Raw genomic sequence first — 25,211 nt, 5'->3', positions numbered from 1 at the left:
AGGAATGGCACTGAGTCATGGTTACTAAATGGATTCATGAAGGACACTGTTCTCCTGCAGAGCAAACACAAATGTAAGGAACTGAAATTAATTTCTGTTTTAGTCCAGGCAAAAGCAGCCACATTGTAAATAAGGCTGTGGCTTGATGACACAAAGCCTTTGCTCTGTTACTGGTTCCTACTTACTCCTTGTTCTTCCTTGTTACACAGCACGCCAGCCCTCAGCTGTGTGTGGTGCACTGGGAACCACATCGGGACACTGAAAAATGAACCAGGTGAGAATCTTTATAAAGATATTTTATGTAAAATACTTAAACACTTTTAAAATAGGTGCATGTATTTTTAAAGCCAGATAGATCAGTTCCTCAGTCCGGTTTCTAATTCAGAGGTGGAATGGATGGATGAGATTCTTCCCTGCTGATACAGAAGGAAACAGTCACAAGAGCAAAGTGGTTAAATATGAGCCTGATCCTGGTGAAAAAGGATCCCAAACCAGAGCTGAATATTCAGTGTGAAAAGCATAAAATGGATTTCTCCACTGGATTGTTGTGTTAGCAGTTAATGTGTTGTGTAAATCTGCGTGGCACTTTCAGATATAAATATTTTGCTTGGAAAACATCTCAACATTTGGGGGAGAAACAGTTTCTGGGGTAACTCTCAAATGGTAGCTTTGATTAACCTTATGTTGTTGAGAATCTCTGTCAGCTGTGTCTTCTCTCACAAAGCCCCCACTCTTATGGTCTTCACCCTATCGATTTTGAAACAACAAAATTCTTCTGCAGAACTCTAGGAGTTTTTATTTACTTGCAGTTCTGCTGAATTACTTGTGTAGCCTTTGCTAACTGAAAAGACTCTGTGACAAAGTACAGCAATCTCAGTTCGAGCTTTTATCAGCTCTAACTGCTGATAATTTCCTGCATGTGATTTGTACAGTAACCACTGTGTGAGGAAAGATTATGGGCCACAGACCTGTGCAATGCATGTGCCAGGATTAAAATACTGCTTTCTGACAAACAGAATCAAAAGTATCAAATAAATATGTGTGGCTGTTTATAGAATATTAAAAATAATTTTTATTTCACATGAAGATTTAGAAAGCTTTTTTTTTTTTTTTTGTAAAATGGGAAAAAGGAACATAAAATTCAATAAACAAACAACAGAAAAAATAACAGCAGGGAAATTGAATGAGAAAGCAAAATCACATCACACAAAGGTTTATAGACTAGTTTAATCCCATTGATGTTGCATAAAACTTGGTAACTGTGTGTGTTGCTGTCGTCCTCTTGTGGGAAGGTGCAAGGAATATATGACTGCACAGTGTTAACTGGGGACTCGACTTTGATGTTTCATCACAAACAAACCTAAATTCCCAACCCACACACAAGAATGTAAACACAATTAGAAAACAAATCCCACAAACAAGGAGAGAGAGTCATCCCAGGAATTTATGATTAAATGGCCTGGAATCTCCCTTTTGTGGAAAGCAGAGCAATAGAAGCACACGTGCATGAAGACACAGGGGATTCTGGTAAATCCAAGGCCCAAAGCACATTGTTTGCATCCATTCTGCCAGATTCTACAGCACTTTTGTTGCTTTGGCATTATTTTGTTATTTTTGCTGCAAATTATTGCTACCTGTGCACTACATACTGTGTATTTGTAGGAAGCAGAGTCCCAGGGTTTGGAATTTGTCTGTGGGAGCAACCAGAATATTAAGAAATATAGTATAAGAATCTTGCATGTGTTAGTAATGATTTAGAACTGTTTTACATTATCTTTCCTTGTGGTGTTTTATTAACAGTAGTCAGTTATTAATGATGTTGGAGTACTTTATTTGATGGATCTGTAGAATGTTTTCATTACATGTAAACAGATTGATTCCCTGCTTCCAGAAAAGTGCCTGTTGGCAGAAAGAGGGCATCTGGTTTTTCTTAGGAGGAGAATAACCCATCTGACTTTTTACAGTGGAGCAGATATGACGATATAAGAAGGGGAAAAAAGGTACATGAAGCAAATCGCTTTCCTGGTTTGCTGTCGTGAATCATAGTGATGGCTTTTCCTAATTTTTAAATTACACTGTTGAAATGTTGCAGCTGTTTTGTAACCAACTCAGATTTCTTTGTATCATAATGCTTCTGTTGCAGGATTTTAAATGAGAAGGCAGGAATATATCAGCTCCCAAGAAAGATACTGTAGCAATAGATAAAATAGCATTCCATTGGGTCAACTTCAGGCCCCACTGAATTTTCTGTTATTTTACAGCACCGGACTTGATCTTCGGTGATGCTCAGCCCAAATGCCTTCACTGCCCTCCCTTATTGAGTTCTTGAAGAGAAGAGGTAAGGTACCACCAAGATTCTAGCAATTATTTCTATAAAGCAAGTGTGATGTTCAATTTACTTTATAGCCTTTAATTGCAACACTGTTCTCTTAGTTGAAACTGATAACAGACACTAAGTAGATTTGATCCAATTCAGCAATATTATCAGTATAGTTCTGTGCCTGGGAGGTACTGCTGCTCTCTAATACAGACTATGAAGCAAATAATGTGTCTCTGAAGGGTTTAGAATTTGACCTCCAGCCACCTTTGTTCTGTTAACTGTTTAAAAACAAACCTGACTCTCCGCCATCTGTGTTTATGAGCAGACGCTCCTTGGGCAGGGGGGCCAGAGGAAAGGGCTGTGTATGTCAAGGGGTATTATCCTGTCCCCGACAGGAAACACTTCCCCTTGAAGTCCCAAGGGGACTGTGCAGCCTGCTGCAGTCTTCCTGGAGGAGCAGGAGGCACGGGAAGTCTGCAGCAGCAAACTCCCTGTCACAAGGTTTGGGAGCAGCAGCGAGGAGTGCGGGACACAGAGCAGAGTGAGCTATTTCTGGAGCATGTTCGGGTCTTGTACATTTGTTATTTCAATATAATAGATGAAGCACCTTTATTTCTACAACATAAGTGTAAAATACTCAGTAAAGGTGAGCTTGGGGGTTTTAATCACCTTTCACCTGGAATCGTTGCTAGAGGATAATCTTTGGACAGTCATAGGGCCAGTTTCCTTCCAGCCTCCTTGGGAATGCAAGAACTGCTTGCATTCTGCATGGCCACACAGTGTTCTTCGCTGGGACAGAATCTACATTTGGAAAACTAAAGCAGAGAGCCCCTTGGTTCATACCACTACAACTTCTTCCAAGTCCTTTTCGAGAGCAGGATCTTCCAAAGTGTCTCTTTTTGGTGATATTTCATCCAGTCACACACCTGGATCCAAGAAATGACTGTAGCAGTCCTATAGCCATCACTGAGGGGACAGTGTTTTTTGACAGCTCTGCAAAGAATGTCAAAGGACAAAAATGAAGATCCCAAAACTCATAAAAACTGACAGGTTCCTTTCATCAATTCTCCATCAAGAGCTTGCTGCAAGCCCTTCAGAACAGCAGGTGCCAAAGCAATTGAAATCTGCACCTAGAAAATATCTCCATAGGGATCTCTGCTTTGTTACCTGATTTTCACCCACTTCTGGAATGGAAGAGAGACTCATGTCCATTAATTTAATAGTATTTAACACCATCCTACAAGAGAGTGAAGAAACATCTCAACATTAAGACGGTAGAGAGGCAAAATGTACTAAGACACCTTGACGTTTCTTTTCTCATCAGAGTTTTTGGTTACTAAAATTGCCCTAGAACACGTCTGGTATTTACAAATCAATTTTTAATAACAGTAATATGCATCCCAAAGGAATGAAAAGAAGAATGTGGGATGGCTGCAAGTCTCATCAAGCTCTAACGTAGCTCTGGAGCCATACTAGTTAAACATACTTTTCTTCAAAACTCTGTTTGGGCAAAGTGACATATTTCTAGTGAGACTGTTCAGTCTCCACCAAGAAAACAACATGTCCTGAGGAAAAACAAGATCCATCCGAAGTAATTGCTGTGTGCTGCAGCTGGAGCTCTGTTTCCAAAAAATAGCTAAATATAAACATTCCTGAGTGAATGGGTGGGAAGCCAAGACTGCCCTGCAGCACAGATACCCACTAAATAGGATTACCTATGAACAAGCTAATCCACAGGAATTCATTCTGCTCCAGCACTGAGAAGGAGATCAGGAAAAGAAGCAATACAGCTGCTTAAAGTACAACTATATAATTAATAGGACTTCTCTGGAAATGCCTTTTTGGCATCTGGTACGAGTTATTTCCCACATTCCTCAACCAAGCTACTCCATACCCCAGTGCAGAGGTTACATTTGTTTAGCTGTCAGTCAGGAACTCTGCACACGTCCCCAGGGACCTGCAGCTCTGGCTGTTTTCTTCTGCTTGCTGCAGTGCCACTGGAGGTGATGTGAGAAGGAGACACACAGCTTCATGATTGTGTCCCAGATTCCCGCCTGGAAAGGACACCACAACTCCAGGACTTCCAATGATCTTTGTACTTGTACATTACTTCTGTTTTTTTAGGTGCACTCTAGAATAGAAACTAAAGTGTCACAGCAATAATACAGCTGTGAAAAAAAGAATAAACCTTTCCTAGGAATACTCTATTTTTAAAAATAATTCTGCCACCACTTGGAACTGGGTTTTGGCAGACCCAGGTGTTCAGAGTTCCGTGCTTCTGCAACATGTACTTTAGGCGTTTTCCTGGAGAAATTCTGCAGAGTTGCCTCCTTAAATTCTGGACCAGATGCTTCACATTTTCTGAGAGCTTTCATGGATGTATTACATGAGTTTCTTGACCATAATTATGGATCTTGGCAGTAGTGACAGTCCTCTGTGCTTCCACATTAAGGTGAATTCAGATGCAGGGAATGGTGGTAAGTTCAGTAAAAAAACCCCAAAGGTCGGCATTTGACACAGGATATTCCAACACTAATTCTCTTCCAGATAGTTCTCTCCCAGAACACTCAAGTCATCAGGAAACCGTTTTGTGCTTTTGTACACAAGGCTATTGATGGTGTTTTATGGGCTCATCCTGTCAAACAATGTGAGAGCCCTGAGAGACTGTTCCGAGCAGTTGTAGAGCCTGCCTTGAATTTAAACTATGCTTAGGGAGAACGACCTTGTTAAATACATTCTAGAGGGGAGTTAATGTAAGAAAACACACCTTTTCCATACAATGTTAGCAAAAGTGCTGCTAAGCCAGGTGAGTTTAGACTATGAATAATTTATCTGGCTCAAGTTAAGACTCTGCAGGCTGAAAATAATAAGAGAGTTTTGGGTAAGAAGTGTCTCCCTCCAGCCCAGTCACCCCTACTTGTATGAGCTTCAAAATACTGAAAGAAGAAAAATATTGTTACTAGAAAAATGGGGGAATTTGACTTAGATACGAAACAGTTTCTTTCAGAAATAGAATATCTCTGTGATTGCAGTTTAGATATTTAAGACCCACCTTCACCTGAAGAGCCTTCATCTGTGTTTCAACCACCAAGTTTCTATGATGGACCTCACTGAATATGTCATCTGATATATCCTGGTGTGTCTTCTGACAGGAAGGGAGCTAATATGAAACCTATTCAACTATCAAGACCAGAAATCTCACTTCTAGTATTATCCTTTTTACATTCTTTTGAAGATCCAACGGTCAAAGTAATGATCCTTATACACTAAAAACAAATAATAAAAATAACAAACAAAAAACCCCACCAAAAAACAGCCAACCAAACAAAAAAGCCAAACCCACAAATTCTACATCCCTGATTGAGTGAGGGATGTGCAAACATTGATCTGCATCCCAGGGCTTAGCTAGTTAAGGAGAATTTTGTGAACTGTGAGACAGAAATACATCCCAAAAAACGAATCACCAAAACAGTATTTCCATCTGGCTGCTCCATCTCCTGGATCCAGCAATTCTCCCCTGTGGCCGACAATGCTTTTCTTTGGGTTTTGCAGCTCACAGGACACCTTTTGATTTCTGGTCTAACTCCATTCCACATTTTCCATGGAAGTTCCCCTCTACTGCTGAGTCCAGTAACAAATTTGCCCTCTTTACTCATAACACCTGCTCCTTCTTAGTTTTACCTACGCATCAAAAAGCAGTTTTCAGATATTAATGTGCAGATTTGCCTCCTGGCAGACTCACAGTTTACAATTCATGTTGCCGACTTAGAAACTGAGGCAGGGAATTCAGTCACTACAGCCCAACAATGAACGTGTTCAGTAGAACTCAGGGAGCTGCTTTTATTCTTATTTACATCAGCTGCTCTATGTCTCTATTCTTTTGTTAGTTGTGGAAATTTATTCAGCACTCTCTTGCTTTCTACAAAAGGGAAGGCTTCCTGAGTGCATTAATTCTCTGCCTGGGAGAGGAAGGCTGGTGTGTGGAATTTTTTGAGGAGTTTGCCAGAAAAGGCCCCAAGTCCAAGCCAGACTTGCTATATTTATCTCCAATACAACTCTCAATTGCAGCAGTGATGTTACAGAAGCAGTTAATTTGGTGCTTAGGGTCCAAAGCAAGGTAAAGGTAACTTGATACTCGGTAATTTTGTATTATGATACATTGGTCAGGAAATTTCACTTTTAAAAGGCTATTTTGCAAGTACATCACAAGAAAACTCCTTTTCCTTGGTGTCAAGGTGTTGCTTCCATGTCTCTTGGCACAGAGCAGTGTGTACTTGTCATGTTGCAATCTAGAGCAAAGTTTGGGTCAGGCCAGATAACAATAAAATAAAAATCAGGGCCCAGCTGTATTAATTATGGTTACCTGTCTGTGCACAAACAAAAATGCTGATCCCAACATACACTGTGTGCTCCAGCAGTGCCTCTGCAAACAGGGGTGTTTTCTGCCTGTCCAAAACAACACTGCAAGTGTGGGCAGGGAGTTAAGGAGTAGGTAAAATACCTGTCCTTGTTTGACACCAAACTCAGGGGGAAAAGAGTTCTCAAGCCCTTGCCCTGTGTGGTCAGACTACAACAAATTAAGATGAGGTTACTCTGAACATCACAGCTTAAGTCCGACTGAGGAATAGACCATGTGATAGTTGAGGCATGAACTGTTCTTCCTGCTCTCTGCTCTCAAGCTGCTTTTATTTAAAAACAAAACAAAACGAAGCAAAAACTCCTCAATGTCTAATTTTCTCTGAGGAAAGGCTGTTTTTTGGGGCCTTTTCCTGGCTACTTCTAGCTCAGCATGTGCCCCTGTGGTGGAGAATGAGCCCTGCTCAAACCCCAGGTTTTGCAGTGGTTTCACTGCTTCAGCAAAGATATTTGTGGGTTTTTTTCCATATCAATTAATGCCTACAAGCATAGCAGGTAAAGTGCTTATATCCTGCTGTTTGTGTTCCAATCCTGCACTGCTGTGAGCACACACACACTGATAATATCACTTACTCTTGGACTTGTATTCCCTCACCTGTAACATTTTAGTTACAGAAACATAAAAAATCCATGATGACAGTTCCATCAATCAGCTGGTTTGGAACAGTTGTGACCTTCTTGTCCTGGCAGACTGAAGGTTAAAGAGCAACTTTTTGGAAACAGGTTATAAATCATTGTCTTTGGCAGCATTTTCAGTTGGATTGATGTTCCTTTCCTTGCTCCATCACTCAGGGCTGCTCCTAAGGAAGCTCTTTAGTGACAGTGTGAGCAGCTCCAGGCACCCCTTCATCCCTTGTTTATTCCTGAAGGTCCCCTGCTGTCCCCAGTGCTGTCCCCAGCCCAGTGGCACTGGGATAGTAAAGTAGGAGTACCCTCTGCTGGCATGTTTTGTTCTGGGCTCCGTCCCACAGCTCTCCAGTCTGCCTCTATTAATGCGGAGTTCATTATCCACTTATTTCCATAGACCCATTTGAGAAATTTATTCCAGCAAAAAAAATTTTATTCTTAAGTTATTTATGATGAAAAGCTATTTTATTCCTTCATTTCTCTTCGTATTATATATAAATATATATATAAAGTATTTTATTGCATGAGTTCAAATGTTTGGTGACATCTTACTACATTATGAAAGAGGCCATTCACAATAACATCAGGGTTCAGACCCAGAACACTGTTAGGGGTAGATTTCCCTTCAGAGGCATTTTTATACTTTAATAAATTTTCCTATCCTACCTAAATTTTGTATTTTTCATCATAGTGTAACACACATAAGTTACTGTAAGTAATGTCTTTCCCTGCTTGGTGTTTAGGTCCTTGACTTAATTATTTTCTCCAGCAATATTTTGTCCAATCTTGGACAAAACATTCTATAATTCATTTTTAAATACTGATACTCTTGATCCCATGCATGTTACATGGAATGCTGATATTTCCAGGGATCACAGATCAACAGGAAGAGTCTTGAGGAAGAATCTGACAATAGAAATCTAAGGGGGATAAGTTTTGTCTTCTTTTCTACCAAGAAAGTAAATAAGAAAGAAAAATTTTTCTTCTGGAGAAACAACTGGGAGGAAAAGATTACCTTGGGCTAGAGGTAATATTTGGCTGCTGGATCCAGCCCCTGTTCTGCCACTCTTAGGTGGAATTCCGAGAGCAGACTCTGGGATCTGGGCCCTTTGGGGAGTCTTGAATCCAATGGACATTTAGCACAGCTGGGAGAAAGGAGGAACTGCAAATGGAGAGTAGAAATGCCCTTTGGGGAAGGAAGGAGGAGACAGATTGTGCCGACTGTGGTTTGCCCATGGCTGTTCTGACCATTCTCCCTCATTAAGGGTTCAGAACATCTTTAGGAAAGAACAGCCCAAGTTCCCTCTGGCCCCCAGTTGTCCTGCTGTGTTTAACTTGCCTGCTGTCCACACATCTCTGGCACAGAGGAACCAACTGCCTTCTCTGGGACCTCTCACAGAGGTTTTTAGGCTGCTTTATAACTGAGCAGCTGTTTGACATTCATGGAAACCCACATAAACCCATGGCAGTTGCTCTTAAAGCTTCTTTAATCACCAGTGTCTAAAGCAAAACCTGGTACCTCTGGTTTCCATAAAACATCAGACCCATCTAAAACAATAAAGCTCTCACTGAGCAAGCAACACAGAAGAGATGAGGAATAACACATTAGGCTGTACACAAAACAGTAAACGAATGTATTTATCTTATGTGTTTATCTCAAATAGCCCTCTGGAGGTCTGAAACAAAAGCCAGGCAATGCTTGAGAGGTGTCAGACCCTTGGGACTCATTCCGCAACTCCACCACCACACCCATCGATTGGGTAACAGCTGGGCTGCAGAGAAAAACAGCACAGCTCCATTTCCTCTCCTGTCCTTGACACCCGGGGGATCTCTGATGACTTGGCAGGGCCCTGCTTGAATGTGTCACCTCGTGAGACAGCAGTTCTTGGGGACAGCACCTTCCAGAGGCACTTGCACCAAAGAGGAATTCAGTTCTGAACGTCCGTGTTTCTTCTGATTAGTGTTGGCTGTGAACGCTAAGCCACAGCTTTCCAGTTTACACTGCAGCCCCAAACCCCCAATTCTGACAAAAACAACCATTTCAAAATGCTTTGACGTCTGCTTTTCCGCAGAAATGAGAGCTGCTTTCTGTTCCTGATAGCTCTGTCAATCTGTGACAGGTAGCTGTGAAATACCTGGTGCTTTACAAGTCCTACACAGTTGTAAGTTTGCAAGTCTGAAGCCGTGCGATCACTGCAGGCAGAGAAGTCTAACTAATAGACTTCTCTATTAATAGAGAAGTTAAACTAATAGACTTGGATTTCATTTCTGGGAGGGAGGTTGTACAGTTTGGGTTGCTTTGCCTTGCTGCTCTGATTCCTATGTAGAGCCAGACATAAGTATAGCTCACCTCCGCCTCTTTCTTATTTCTTGGATTAAAAATCTTAGTGAAGTTGCAGATTTTTGACTTGAGACCATCGGGCTCCTTTTCTCGGGTCTTCAGATCTGAATGATTTGTTTCCAAGAGGCTTTATCTGTCTTTAACGGTGCTTTGTAAACGGAGTGGTCGGATCCAGCTGAGATCAAAAGGTTTCCGTCAGATTAAGGGAGGGGGGTAAATAGCTCTGCCGAGACCCCTCTCAGAACTGACACAGAGCTGTGGCATTAGCAAAGCAGACATCGGACTTCTCCTCTCCAACCCTAACTACTGTCCCTTTCACACTCCAACAGGAGCCTTGTACCGTGTTACAATGCTGATATCCAGTATCCCGCTGTCATTTATGCTGGATAATTGCAAACTGCATGGAGAATGTACATCTGAAGCACAGCAAATAGAAATGGGAAATATCCGTTAAGGTATTGGTCCAATAACGCGTTTGTTAGGGGGTCGTTAGAAGAGGGTAGGAAAAAAAATTGGTGCTTCTTGGCTTGACACTTCCTAAAACCTTCTTTCATTTCCATCTTCCTCCTCATCCTCCCCAAAACAACCCTCACATCAAAGTGCTTGGACTGCAAAAATTTGCAGTCTTGAAATGCAATTCCACAATTGTTACATCTCCATCCCCAGAAGTCTCACCGGAGTCACCTAAGCTGTTTCCTAAGGATCTGCAGTCCCCCTTAAAGCAAATGAAGGTGCAGATGTTCAGCAAATTTAGGGATTTGGGACAACCTGCACTTTCCCGTTCCACAGTGCAGTGTCAACAGCACAGCCAATATTTATCGTTCATTCTCAGCTATCAAAGGACAGGCACAATATTTGCCCAACTTTTTTGGATGACTGGCAATCTTTGGATGCTCTGTATTAAATTAGCTTTAAGTAGCTTATTTTGCTGGGGATGTGGTGATTGAAATCCGTGTACCTGCTGGCACAGCGTCCAGGGGACTCACATGATCGATCCTGCATTCCCAGGTTATTCACGGAGGCTGCAGCCGGGAGACAGCGCGTGTGTCTGGGAGAGGGTGGGGTGGAATATTCATGCCATTGGAAACACTCACGTTGTTACTTAACAACTCCATTAACCTCGTGTCACAAGTCATGACCTTGTGCTGACCCTGGCGGGCAAAGCAGCGCAGCTCTGAAGTACAAAACATGAAAGTGCGAGAAAGAAGGAGCAGAGGAGGAGCAAAGCTCAGCTCTCCGTGGAAGGGACTTGCCAAGCCGCTCAAAGAGCCGAACAAAGGCTGTGCACGGGCCATCCCGCCCAGGCGCTCACTGCCAGGGATTGCCAGCGGAGTCTTCCGCAGAGCTCCGGACTGACACGGCCTGTCAGCCGGGAGAGTCCCTGTCACAGACAGAGCAGAGGGGAGAGCCCCAGAGCACACGGACCGGAGCCTTTAGGTCTCCTGCTCCTGTCCCTCTGCTCTGCAGCACAGCCCTGGAGGCACAAGTGCTGCGCTCAGAACTGAGCCTGGAACATCATCTCACCTCGATTTCAAAAACTGGGGGAAGGAGAAAACTTCACTAACCCAAGATGCTTTTCCCGCAGCTTTTTGTCCCAGGAGTCTTTTTGGTATCAGTGGTGGACGGTCACAAGCCCAACCAATGTCAGCACCAGGAAATGGGCAAAGTGACCCCAGTTTTAAGTGAGAAGGAAGAAGGTGGGATCTGATTGGCTAGGGTAGAAGGGCAACAGGAATTTGTTTGGCAGAGTAAGAACTGTTGCAAAAGTTCTGTGGGACCTGTAAAAAGGTACTTTGAAGGCAGGCTGGGAGTGTCGGTGAGAGCTGTGGAGAGGTGATGAGAAATTCCTCTCGGTGAAGAGCTCTGGGGGGAAACATCAACTCACAGAAGCTCAGGCAAAATGCTTTTTTCTTCCTCTTATTTTCCATCAGAGTAGCAACACAAGTGGTGACACCTGAGGATGGACAAGGGTGGTTCAGTGAGCATGTGAGGAATTAGTCACATGTTGTGCTGTGCACATATTTTGGTCAGAGCAGCTCAGCGCTTGAGGAACTCTGACCTGTGTGACTGAGGGCTTGGCTACTGTTTGCCCTCTCCAGAAAACACCAGGAAGGATGTTTCTGAGGAATTTCCATAAAGAGCCTTTCTAAAATCACTTACTTCAAAAAGAGGCCCTTGGTGCAAGCAGAGATTGGCTTCTGTTCTGAAGTTTGAGGTTTATGAAAATTGGTGTTTCTCTTTGATTTTCCAGGAGTAAATAATTACAGGTTTGACATCCGCAAGCTTTTAAGTATGATGAGTCACACCTCCAGCTATGAGATGGTTCATAAAATTCTCACTAGCATCAAAATAATAAACGCTGGGTTATTTTTGCTTTCTTCCTGGATTTGTACCCTTTAAGGTTCCAGGGTTTGGGTCTCCTTTGTCTGTCTAAAGTGAGCTCCTCATTGCGAAGCCTGTGCACAGCAAATTCCAGGAATGAGGTCATCCAGAGGAGCTGGACAACTCTCAAGAATTGCAACAAAATCCCGACAACAAGCAAAGGAGGTCTGGCATGAAATCCTACCCAGTGCCCGTGTGCCAGCCCAGGAGGTGCCCCAATGTATGGAGTGCTGTGTTCTCAGCAGGGCTGTGTCTCCTGTTTGATCTCCAGGAGCACCAGAGAGCCCTTCCCGGCTGACAAGAGCCAGGCCAGGCCAGCTGTGCCACGGACCCTCCCACTTCCTGCTGCCGATCCTGCTCGAGGCTCAGGGCTGCTGGCCCAGCTCTCCCTGTTTACGTGTTTCCAAATTCAAGGAGGAAAAGCGAATATCAAACAGACCTGGCCCTTTTGAAGTGGCTAAAGGATGCTATCGGGTCCAGGGGTGTGCTGTGCCTTTGAGGCTTGTTTGTCTTTGCCTGGTCCCTCTGTGCAGGCCTTTAAGGAGCCATTCCACCCTTCAAAGCCATCCCAATCCCAACAGAGCAGCCCCGGCACCAGAGCCAGGGCTGGGTGTCCTGTGTCGAAACACTTTGCTGGGAGGTTTTCAGATGTGGAAGTTTCTTTATTCTTTTGCAATAAATAATTGGACTGAAATTAGTTACTGTCCAACAGGAAGAAAATAAGGGACTTGGTTTGGTTTTTAAGGAGGAGGTTTTGTCCCTCAGCACTGAGCTTCCTTTTTAATGTCAGCTGGAATGGTTTGGAGCCCTTTTCTCATACTCACACACGAGCAAGTGATGGTCTTAAAATGCATCCTACTCCTTTTCTCAGCTTTAGCTCTCTAACCAGGAGCTCGCTGTGGCTTTTGGCTGGATCCTCGAATCATTGTGTGCTCCTGCTCTCTCCTGGTCAAAGGCTGGAATTGCTACTTGAGCACGTAAGTCGTGTTGGAAGGAGAAACTCAAAGCACTTGGGATTTCTTGTGGCTTATTTTAGGACTGTCTCACTTTGCCAAACCTTTTATAAGATTATAAAAAATATTTTATAAGGGAAAGAAGTGCTTTTGCTAATTAGAAAGCAGCGAGGAAAACAAAATTTTGAACCTCCAAATTCTTAAAGTAAGTGACAGTTTTGAATATCAACATTAGAAAAACAACAATGAAAAAAATTGCAATTCATTACTAAGAGCTTTTTTAAATCCAGGATTTTAAATATAGGTTTGAGTCTTTTTATAGGTTTTCCAAGAACTAGAATAAAAGCAGCTCAGACATAGAATCACAGAATAATTTAGATTGGAAAAGACCCTCTAAATCATTGAGTCCAGCACTGCCAAGGCCACCACTAACCCATGTCCCCAGGTGCCACATCTACATGTCTTTTAAATCCCTCCAGAGATGGGGACTTCCCTGGGAGCCTCTTCTCCTGCATCTGACACAAAGAGTCTGAAAATCAAAACAATCAACAGTGTCTCTTGAGAGGGGAAAAAAAACCAAAACAAAGTTTTTAAGTTTCATTTTCATCTTTTGTTTTTTGCTATAAAAATACAAAAAGTATCAATTCTGTTTCTGTGAATAATTTTAGATATTTTTATTTTCTAGGCAGCTCCTTAACAACTATTTTTGTTTGTAGGTCAATTAGTTGTGCCCTGAATGGAAAGTAGCAGGAATTTTGCACTTTTATAGCATTGTAGTCAGTGAGTCCAGGTAACCATGAGAGGCAGCAGGGTTGAAGTTTTAAAAAGAGATGGATTGTTTAGTACCTGGGCTTTACTCTTACTGTGAGCAGCCTTTTGGCTCCTACAAGATCTTCTTTGATTGCCAGATGCCCTGGAGACCCTTGAAAAGTTCAGGGTACAGCAACAGGGGGAAAACATCTTTTGTCCTCTGCTAAAATCATTTCCACATCCCTTTCCTTGCCTAGTAAGGGTTTCCTCTGTTGTTAAAAATCTCTGTTGGTACCACTGGGATGATTTTCATGTAGGAACAATCTCACAAAGGTTTGGACACCTGGTGATTGCACAGACTGTCTCTAACAGACAAGATTCAGACATCAAAATGGTCAGCAATGTGAACGAGGTGGTTATGTTCTGGTATGGTTTGTTCTTACACTTTGCTGTGTAATGTTTAGGAAGAGAGGTTGGAAGCAGCCAGAGATGTTCTGGCCAATCTTCCCCAGATGATACAGAGTATATTCAATCCTGCAAAAAAACATCTCCCCCACATTGTGAGATTTCGTACTTGATTAGTTATAAAGAATGGGCAGAGATTAGAGACTAATCTTTGACTGGATGCCTTTTAAGGGGGCAAAAATGTTGTGTGATTTTTTTTTTCCCTTGTAAGTATTGTCTTATACCAAAATATTCTCCTTCCTTATCTACCGTAATTTGTTTTAAAATTGTTATCCTGGTCTTAGGGACATGGTGATAATTTCCATGACAACACAGAAAGATTCCAGAAACAGAGATTTCTGACTAAATATATGAAGGTTGTTGAAAAGCACAACTGTAAGAATTCTGCCTACTCACTGGGAATAACAGACAGAAGAGTTAAGGTATATGATCTCATCTTTGGAAACCAAAATGTTCTTTACATTGTGTTGATTTACTTCATGTGGGATGTTTTTAAAATTGGGTGAACAAGCATCTCTCCAAACTATAGCAATTTGGCCTTGATGTGCTGATGCCCAAAGCTTTGCTGGGTGTCAGGTCTTAAACTGGTCCTGATTCCACATGTAAATTCACAGAACAAACCCCCACAGAACCCAGGCTTTGTGACCAGGTGGCTGCAAAGAACTGAAACCCTTCTAACCCCCCATTTGAGCCAAGTGTAAAGCTGTGCTTGGATCCCACCCGCAGTTTAAACCTCACATTTGGGAGCGTCTCAAAGCAGAGTCCCCTGCCCCTGAGCTGCCACTGCCCGTGCTGGCTGAGGTACCTCTGCTGGAGCACCCAGCTCTCTTAGTGTCACATGGGCTTCCCCCTGCATTTATAGGGGCTTCCTGGAATTCCAACCACCACTCCCTGTGACAGGAACACCTCCACTGTGCTCCAGGTGTTCTGGGACAGGATCCTTCAGCAGGTACCAGTTTACAAAGACAATAAGTCCCTGTGCCTTTCCCAGGGGTAGCACCAGGGCCAATGACATGCAGCTCCATGTTGGGGAAGGAGTTACTTTGGAATAGTTTATGGATTTAGAAAAGCCCTCACTGGAAGTGATGCTCATTATCACAGGGTCCTGCACCCACACCTGTCAGTGACTAACAGTTCCTAATTTATGCTAATAGCTTCCCCAGTCAGATGGGGATGGTTGGTCCTTCACACTGCCCTGCTCTTTTGTTGTGGTTCCCCTCCAGAGATCACCAAACAATGCAATTTAACCTGGGGGTTGTTCCTGGGAGAGAGCTGCCCACTCCTATCTTTCTACTGCCTCCATAAATGCTCCCTTTGCATGGCAAATAATGCAAATCAGGGCTGAATTTTTGCCTTCCCTAATTGCAAAGCTGGTTACTCCTCTGTGTAAACAAGCTGATGGTGTTTTGTTTGCTGACAGAAAAAAAAAGAATTGGGCCAGTTTATATTTGGCAATGCTTGGGGTTTTGTGGGTGGTTCATGGGCTAAGCCTGATGGAGACATTTGGTTTCTATTGAATGTTGGAAAATAACAAGATTTTGGAGAAAAAATCCTGAATCTTCTTGGTGTGAAGTGTTTGGTTGGGCTCTGATCCCCTGATTTTTCTGCTGTTACATTAATAAAACCTGAAGTAGCAAATGAAAACAGATTAATTGCATACTGTCATCCAGCAGCTTTGGTTCTGTTTTCCAAAATTTTCTGTAGCTACTCACATCTCTAAAAGGCTGTAAAGTGCCACAGTGCTCTATTGGTGGAATTCCATACATCTCACCTTTCCTTCTAGAGGTAGAAATAATTCCAAATGTGGAGGAAAAGAGACTTTTGCATTTATGTTTTTCTGTGTCAAGTCTTGCATCCTGAGGAAGTCCAGAAACTGTGTATCCTTGGGTATGGCAGCATCCAGGGACACCACTCCTGTGTCTCCAGCACAGCACAAGATAATGCTCGGGTTTGGGGCTTGGGGGAAAAAACAGCTGGAAAGGGTTGGAGGCATGTGCTGCACTAGAGGAAGTCCTGGATTCTCCTGAATCAGTTCCCAGCCTTTCCTTGTTTATCCTGGTGTGCCTCAGGTTGCTCTGTTCCCTCTAATCAGACTTTCCACAGAGTTTCTTTGGAGGTGTCTGTCACATTCCAGGGAATTGTTCAATCAGAGACACTCATTTTCCCTGCAGCCTCTGTGTGTGTGACAATGCTGGTACCACCTGTAAAGTCCTGGGATTCCCATATCCTGGTTATCCCAGACGTGCACAGGGATAGGAACTGGGCATCCTCCCTACCTGAGTGCTTCAGGAACTGATCCAAAGAGAAACCTCTGGATGGACAACTGTTAAAGAGAACGTGACTCGGGGAAAAAGGTAATCCATCTTTTCTTACAACAGACTCGCAAATTGGATCAGCTTCCCGGATTTGCAGTGATCCAAAGGACATTGGCTTAGCCTCATGACTCCTTTTCATTCCATAATAGCCTGTGGGATTTAGTGATAAGAAACTGTCACTAAAGACTTGTCATCCTGAGCCAAAAATCTGTTCACAAGAAGTGACTCCTGCCAAAGACCTGGTTCTCTAAAGCCTCGGACTTTGGTCTCCAAGTGTTGTGGAATTCATGGGCTCCAAATGCAGGAGGAAAACCATATTTGCAAGCAGAGTTTTCACTTGGTTCTATCAGTGGGGACACTGAGTAGTATAAGTGAAGGAATTCAAGAACAGACTGTATTTAGCTCTAATTAAAGGGCAGTCTCAAAATTTGCCAGATTAAGTAAATAGTGTATTAGTTCTGTCTGTCACAGCCACGGACAGAGCAGTCCATTTGGAAGCTGAGTGATTTCCTGGAGGCACATAAAAAGTGTGTTTTACATGGTATTTTACCACACAGAGTTTGGGATGAGCAAAGTGCTACTTATGCCCTGATTTAGGTGCCTGTTGCTCCTGTGCAGTTTGGGGTGGTTCTCTGCAGTGGCAGGGATTGCCCCTCAGGGGCTGCAGTTACACAGCTCCCAGAAGCACTGGGCTGAGAGCAAGGGAAAACTTTGGGAGCGGTTCAAGGAGGTTACACCCCCAGCTGACTTTGCCCCTGGTGTCTCAAAACAAGAGACTCTGAAATACGGGGTGATTTGATAGAAAAAAACCAGAAATATGATGCAGTTGTACCCCTGGCACTGCTACTGTGGCAACTCATTGGTGCAGCCTTGGCTGAGGGGTTTCATGCCACTGAAAGAGCCCCTGGGGGCTTTGGTGCCCAGCCTTGGACCATCCACTGTCAGGGGTTTTATTTGTCCCACTTGTGTTAATCAAAGAGATAAAGGTAAGCCTTAAAATATGTGGGCTAATCTGATCGTATCAAACCTATTTCAGATGAAAATTTAATTAAAAATGTGTAATCTCTTCATTAAAGGAACTAACAAGGCCTTTCATTATGCCTTCACAGTAGAAGTTCAGGCTGATGCAAGAAAACCTCTAGTAACATGAAGGGAGAGTTCATCTGTCCACACAAGATATTTGTCAGGCATTTGCCACACCAGAGATTTGTCCAGACTCTCCTTATAGGATCTTTTAGACAAGATTTTTCTATCTATTGTATAAGGTTAATATATATGGTATCTTCATGTTAGGGAAAAATAGGCTCTCCTCTGAGGCACAATTCATCTCACCCTGGCAGAGACATATCCAGATGTCCAGGATAAGACAAAGTGTGCCCTTCAAGTGCTCATTTCTCCTAGTTGTAGAGAGAAGTTGGAAAACTAGCCTTCAGCCATATTTCTGTGTGCTCTACAGACAGAGCTCCTGACACTAATTTGGGCTGTGCACCCCTCAGGAGTGCCAGCAGACAATCCAACTCTTTACCTGTTAACAAGTATAGAACATTCTCCCTGTGGTTGTCTTTAATGCAGATGAATAATTTCAACCAAGTGGTACAGCCTTAGACATAACTCAGGCAACTTTCATGACTTATGCATGGCTGTAGTGTCACCCAGGAAAAGACAGAAGAGACAATTAAAAATTCGGGACAAATCCAAGGAATTCAGTAAGAAAACCCCCAGTGAGATTCTTGACTCTAATTGCTTTGCTGTATTTCCCCTGTAATTTATGGCACTCTGTCCAAGCATTAACCATTCTGGCAGTGGTCCAGCAGGCTGACAGGCTACATGTTAAAACCCAGCCAGCCTTCCAAAGAGATGAAGTTTCTCCCTCCCCATTCCTCCCTTCCTTTTCCTGTTGTATCTTCAAAAGGAGAAGGCCCAGTGGTAAATCCAAGCTGAGGACTGAGGCTTTTCACAGCCTGGTCACATCTCTGCTCCATGAAGTGCTCAGTCCTCCAGAGATTTGGTAAAAGTCTTCATTTTAAAGTGAGGAAACAAGGTTTTTTTTGAGGGAAATGTATTCTCCCTGGCTCTGGAACTTGCCAGTGCCAGGTTCTAAGCCAAGACTTCTATCAAACACGGCTGGTGTCCCTTGCTGTCTGCATTAGCACTGTTCTGTGGGAATGGTGGTGCTTCATTTCCCCAGCTCAGGGTGATCTCCTACATGTTACAACAGACAACTGCAGATACAGAGGGTCACCTCCAAGGCCTTCAGAGAGCAGATCATGAGGTGTGATGTGCCAAGGGCTGCAGATGGAGGGTAAGTCCTGCCCTGTTCAGCTGGAGCAGAGGAGACTGAGGGGAGAGCTCAGTGCAGTTCCAACTGCCTGGGCAGGGGCAGAGGAGGGGCAGGGACTGAGCTCTGCTCTGGGGGGACCAGGGACAGCACCCAGGGAATGGCTGGAGCTGTGTCAGGGCAGGCTCAGGTTGGATCTCAGGACAAGGTTCTTCCCCCAGAGGCTGGTTGGGCACTGACCAGGCTCCCCAGGGCAGTGGGCACAGCCCCAAGGCTGCCAGAGCTCCAGGAGGGTTTGGATGATCCTCTGGGGCACAGGGGGTGACTCTTGGGGATGAGCCTGTGCAGGGCTGAGGGTTGGACTTGATGATCTTTGTGGGTCCCTTCCAGCTCAGCACATTTTGGGATTCTGTGATAACAGAACAATTAGTGTGGAAACACAGGAGTAGTCCATGGAAGGTCTATCCATGCACACTTCCCTGACCTGACCAAGGGCAGTGTGAGCTCCCAGTGCCCACACACACCAGGCACACACTGACAGGCTCCTACACGGATAGTTCAGTCAGATCAGGAGAGAAAAATGATAAATGAGTGGTTTAAAAATGTGGCTAAACAGAGCTCCTCTTTCTGCACCAGGATGTACAAAGCCACTGTGGGGAGTCTTGCTGATGGAGAGCTGGGATACACAATAAATCTCTAGAGTCTGGAAGCAAGTAGGCTCACAGTTTGTAAGCAGGAACATCTTTGGTTACCAGTAGGTGTCATTACAGGTTTGTGGACACTGGGCCCAGCACTTGTGACATGGTCACAGCCATGGCCAGGCTTCTTGGAACTCCACCTGCTCCTGTGGAGAGAGACCAGCTCCTCATTCCCACACTCCTGGGAGTTCAGGGCCCTTTCTTCAGTAATTCCTGCTCAGTGTTTTTCCTTAGCTCACACGTTCTCTTCAGCACTGCAGTGGGTGTGTAGGAAGTAGCTGTGTTTCTTCTTGGCACACTTTCCACAAGCCCTAAGAGAGCACCTTTAGAAGGCCTGGGTCTACAGTGGAAATGCCATTTTGCCAACATTTCCAAGTCCACCAAGCAAATCTCAGATTTCAAAGATGTCCAGATGTATTTGACTGAGACTTGAATTAGAAAAATGACCTTTTTACTGTTGCCACATTGTTCTTTGGGTGGTTCGGTTCTCTGCCTCCATTCCCAGGAGAGTGCAGGATGTTTGTGTCAGCACCACAGAGACAAACAAGCAGCTCGTGGGGCAGGAACAAGAGCATGGAGGCTGCAGTGGGGGCACGGGGACTGTGTGTGTAACCCTACCCAAACATCCACCCCCCAAGCTCACATTTCCATGTGCAGCCTACTCTGCCATGTGGATAGAAACCCACACTTGTATGGATCTTTGGTGGTCAGAGGTACAAACACACAGTCCGAGCTCCAGCCTCCTCTGGTGAGACAGGTTTCCTGCCCTGAGTGACTCCTCTGTCTCACCTCTGTGGGTGGCTGGGGCTGTAGGAGGGCTCAGAGAAGGGCTCAGGCAGCCTGGAAGTGCCTTTGCTGGAATTCCTTTGCCCAACACATCCTCAGGTCACATTCCCTGTTCCACAGCTGCAGCCCACTGAGATCCACACTGCTTCTGGAACTCACCTTGGCCTTTCTCTTCCTCTGCTGCTTCTGACTGATTAGAGAAGAAATCCTTGTTCTCAGTCCCAAGGTACTTGTTCCTGCATCCTATTCCCATGGTCCAATTCCCCACAGGAATGCCATTCTTCCTGAGGCCACTCTGATCCTCCTGGATGTTAATGGTGCCTCCCAGCTCCACAGCATCAGCAACTTTGACTCTGTGTTCTGACAGCTGGTGCCAGGGTCATTCCCAGAAATATTTTACAAGGTTGGTTGCAGGTCTGATTCTTCAGAAATGCAATTAAATGGCCCATTCCAGCCCAATCCTGCTCGGTCCTTTATGCTACCATTTATTATTTTAAAGAGTGTTCTATCTACAGCAAAATTCTTATACCAAGCCTTGTCTTCCATGGTTTAACTACTGATGCCCCAGCTGATAATCTACCAAATCCTACCCTGCTGTCCACATAGCCCAGAGCAATGACATGTCCATGGACATCTGGTGAACTGAATCCTCTCTTCTTAAATCCCCAGGTGTTTATTGGGATGCCTGAGTAGGGGTAGCTAAAGCACATGGTTTGGGACCTCAGGAGTGGAATATGTTGGCCCTGAAGTCTGGAATAAAGAACACCCCTCCCACAGCCCTGCTGCCACTCACAAGTGGCACAACACTGCCCTGAGTTTTCAGTGCCACAGAACTGCCTCCATGGAGTGTGTGGAGAGGATGTTAAAGCAATGAGGCACAAGTGGAGAATCGAGAATAATAATTTATTGTAGAATATATTAACCAGATTCCCAATGCCCAGGTTTGTGGGCTGTAGAGAGCTGTCAGCCATAACCACATGACTACCATGCACCTGCCCAGCATGTTCAGGGGGAATTTTAGAAAGGACAGTGTGGTTCTGCAGGGCAACTGCAGGTATTTTCTCCTGGCCTTGTAAGCCCCCAGTGATCTGGGAACCACAGCTCTAGCTCTAGACAGTGTTCAAACTCCTTTGTTCCATTCTTAGAACTGAGATTAAAGTATCTTCCTTAAAAGAGGCTAGAATTTCAAGGCAAAAATTTATTCAACAAGCTGATCCACTGAAATCAAATGAAAAATCTGATGCATACAGAAGTACTGGTAATAGGAGAACAGGTTTACAATGGCAAGGCTCTCTATTTTTTGCTCTATAATGGCTTGAAATATGATGGTACTAAATTTATGTCTTTAAAATTTTTGGACTTCATAAAACTCACATAATGGACTAAGCCAAGTGGCTCCTTAGAGTTCATTTTATTTCCTGGTCTTTTCTTTACAGGTTGGGATGATATCTTTATTGGGGCATCTGGACTTGCTGCAACACTGAGAGGTAAATTAGGCATAAATAGTCAGAAGAGCACTCAGAGATCTGGATATTTGTGTAGCTGCCATCGGCATCAGAAACAACAGTAAAGCAAAGGGAGGGAAACACACCAAAAAAGGAACATAACCATAAACCCGAATTTAAATAGTATGGCCTAAATTTTCCATGACTGGTTTCATCAGTCACTCCCTAGTAGCTTTTATGCCCTGCTAAATGACAGCACAGGGAGTCCTCTTTGCTAGACCTGGGTTTGTGGGCAGGCACAGCTCCTGCCACCACTGGTGTTGTGACAAATGTGCTGCTCTGGAGAGCTGAGCTGTTCCCAGGACACTGCTCGTGCCACATCTCCAGCTCCCAGCACAGCAAGTGAGCAGCACTCATGAGGCTGCTCCTACCCCAGAGCATCCACTGACCACTGCTGCAGCTCTGAGGGCGGGGGATGGGGCTGCTGATGAATTCAGGCTCTTCTGCTCCTTGAATTCTTGTGGGGAGATTATTTGCTTTACGGTGCCATTCAAAAGCGGTGGGGAGGTAACTCCTTTTGCTGTGTGTTTTTCCACTGATGTCAAGCAGTGCTGTGTGATTATATGGGCTATGCTTTGTTAATTATGACCACTTAGAAAACAATCCCACTGCATTGTCTCTGTGCTGGGTGGGTGAGTGTGTGAGCATTTCCAGAGTGAATTCCCAGCTGTGGAGCTCCAAGGCCATGTCCAGCTCACACCACGGAGCAGCGTGGGGCAGCGAGTCCTCAGGGAATGTCGACCAAACCAGCCCCAAGACTGGCAGCAGCAGGGCTGTGTTAGCACAGGGCTCCTCTTTGCAGTGAAATAGGGATTATTAACTGGAATGCAGCTCTCTGCTAAAGGAGCTATGCTGCCTCCGGGTCTATATGGATGTACCAGCACGGCCGGGGGTAGCTCACCACCTTCTGTTCCACAGAAAGGTACTGCTGCACCTGCAAATAATCTATTGGGTTGTTGCTGTAATATCATAGTTGTTTTATGACAGTCCAGTAGCCCACAGCTGCATTAGGACTCCCACAGCTGGATCAGCACTCCCACATCCATCCTATCAGTCTGGTGCTGAACAACAGGGTACTTGATATCCTAAAGCCATCAATCCCAGTCACTAGGAATTCCTGCGCCAGGATGAATCTCACTGGGCTATTCCTGGAAAGTGAATGCAAAATATGCATGAGGAGTTTAAAGCAAATCAGAGGGCACCAAACATGCAGAGCTTCTGTTTACACAACTCCAAACTTTTTCCAAACTTCATGGAGATGGCCAGCAGGCGCTAAGGCTTCCTCTGCAAGGCTCTCTCTGCCATTGCAGATGCATCTGGGCTTTGAGAACATGTGTGCCCTGTTTCTTCTGCCTGTGTGAAACCTGCCTTCTCAGCCTCAGGAATGGCTTCTGCTGGGGGAGATCTCCAGGCTGGGTAAATCCTCACTTAATAAAAGCCAGCAGCTGGATTTCTTTTGATCCACACGACTCTCCTGGTGCTACAGCAATTTACACCACTTGAAAATGTGGCTAAGGCACATATAAAATAAAAAATCCCAGCCTGCACATTTGCAACAGGAAAGCCTGTGCGAAAGCAGCTCTGTCCCAGCCCTGCCCCCTGGAGAACACTCCCAAGGTGAGGAGGAGGCAGGCTGCCAAGCCTGGCCCTGTGTTAATTCAGCTCCCTGAGACACATCAATCTGGGTTTCTGCTTCTGGGATTCACTTTCCTCAGAACAGTTGCTCATTCTTAGGTTTAATGAGAAGCTACAGAGCTCTTGTATCTTTTGTTTGTAATTAGAGAGCAAAGCCTAATCCCCACTTCCTGCTCTATTAATAACAAACTATCAGCTCTTCTCCACACAGGAGAGCAGCAATTGAATACTGAAAACAGGGACACCTGCCTTGCACACAGGGGCTCTGATCAATATATCTCACAACACTTCACAGGGGAAGGAAATATTTGAATTCTATGGGAACTGAAGTGCAAGGGTGGGACAACCTGAGCACCATCGAGTGCTCCTGTTCCCTTGGATTGCTTGGTCTGGCACTGGCAGGAAAACAAGCCCCAGAGAAAGGGAATGCGAAGATATGGGGTCAGAGGAACTGGTAGTATCCCACAAAGGATGTTCCAAAATACACAGAGAGATATCAAATATAAAGAGATACAAACTAGGATCTTTAAGTTCTGCTCAAAGGCTGAAAACTGGTGGGTCTGACCCAGGGAACTTTCATATGGCCCATTTTAGAAATAAAATGTTTGGAGCTGTGGGCAGGAGTTTGACCTTTTCCTAACTCACAAGAAACATAGAACTCCTAAAAAGATTTCTAGAACCCTCCTCAAGGAGCTTTATCCTGGAAGCTTTAGGAGCCACGTTTGCCTTAAAAATAGGATTTGTACCTCTGAGCCCCCAGAAATGCTCCCTGCCCAGACTGTCTGGCTGTATCATTCACCACTCCAAATCCAGTGTTAGCAGCTCTGTTATTTAAATCTTTCTGAATCCTGGTGACAAACTGGCCTGAGGATTTCCTGCCATGAAAGGAGTTTGTTTTTTTCCTGCAGCTTAGGGACAAGTGGTGTTGAGCAAGAGGATTTGTCAGCTGATTCCCTTCAGACATTTCTTATAATTTGGTGGGAAGATGCAGAATTTACTATTCTCAGCAGTAGGCTGAGCTCTCAAACCTCTCTGTGTTCCTGCCATCCTTTGGGGAGGGGGATGTCCTGGTCTCTGCCCCTTGGGAGGGGGCTGTGGGGCATAAATTGTAGGGTTTATTGCCTTGATGTGCACTCAGTTAGTGCTGCCATGTGCCTGTGACACCCCACCACATGCCAAAACACCAGCCCCCAAAGGAGCACATGGTGCCCTTGCTCTGATGTGTTTTAGGGAGAGAAACAAGGAATTAGGGTGGACTGAGTAAGCCAGGGAGGTTGAGGCTGTTGTGCCTGGCTTAAGAGGCAGTGGTATAATGCATTTAATTAAGTGTTTGTGTAACTGTTTATGCTCTCTTTTTTTCTGAATCCCTGTATCAATGATTAGAAGTTTATGTTGATTGGCAAAACATTAAATAAGCAAAAATTCCCCAGATGGAAATTTTGCCCATGGCAGAGAAGGTGAAAACTACATGGAAAGAGATAAATGTGATGCCCTGACATGTAGAAATATGTTTGGACATGGTGAGAGCCATGAATGAGGGTTTGGTCCTGCAAAGGAAACCAAAGCAAGCCATTTCTTTGTGTGAGAAATGATGTGAGATCAGGTTGGTCTGAAAAATCCAATGAATTGGAAATCTGATGAGGTTGCAAACTGAAGTTGGCTGTGCTGAGTGGAGCCCTTTGGAGGAACAGAACAGACCTGGGAGCACAGGAAAAGATCCACACAGGAAGGAAAAACAAA

At 44.3% G+C, this 25,211-nt stretch overlaps 1 long non-coding RNA gene across 1 annotated transcript in view; it reads left to right on the top strand.

Moving 5' to 3' along the window:
* The first annotated feature begins 214 nt into the window (after positions 1–214).
* The window catches only part of LOC127473010 (uncharacterized), a 31,890-nt gene continuing 6,893 nt past the window's right edge, over positions 215–25,211 (top strand). Inside the window, exons 1-4 of the long non-coding RNA XR_007905234.1 lie at positions 215–274; positions 2,262–2,338; positions 14,539–14,676; positions 16,426–16,608. This is a non-coding gene — a long non-coding RNA (uncharacterized LOC127473010). The remainder of the gene's footprint in view (positions 275–2,261; positions 2,339–14,538; positions 14,677–16,425; positions 16,609–25,211) is intronic.

This window comes from Manacus candei, unplaced genomic scaffold (assembly GCF_025592945.1).
Source record: "Manacus candei isolate 608988 ecotype Guabito, Panama unplaced genomic scaffold, ASM2559294v1 h1tg000003l, whole genome shotgun sequence".
In the NCBI taxonomy this organism is placed as follows: domain Eukaryota; kingdom Metazoa; phylum Chordata; class Aves; order Passeriformes; family Pipridae; genus Manacus; species Manacus candei.
The sequence above is the reverse complement of the archived record's forward strand: the minus strand, read 5'-3'. Positions and strand labels throughout refer to the sequence as shown.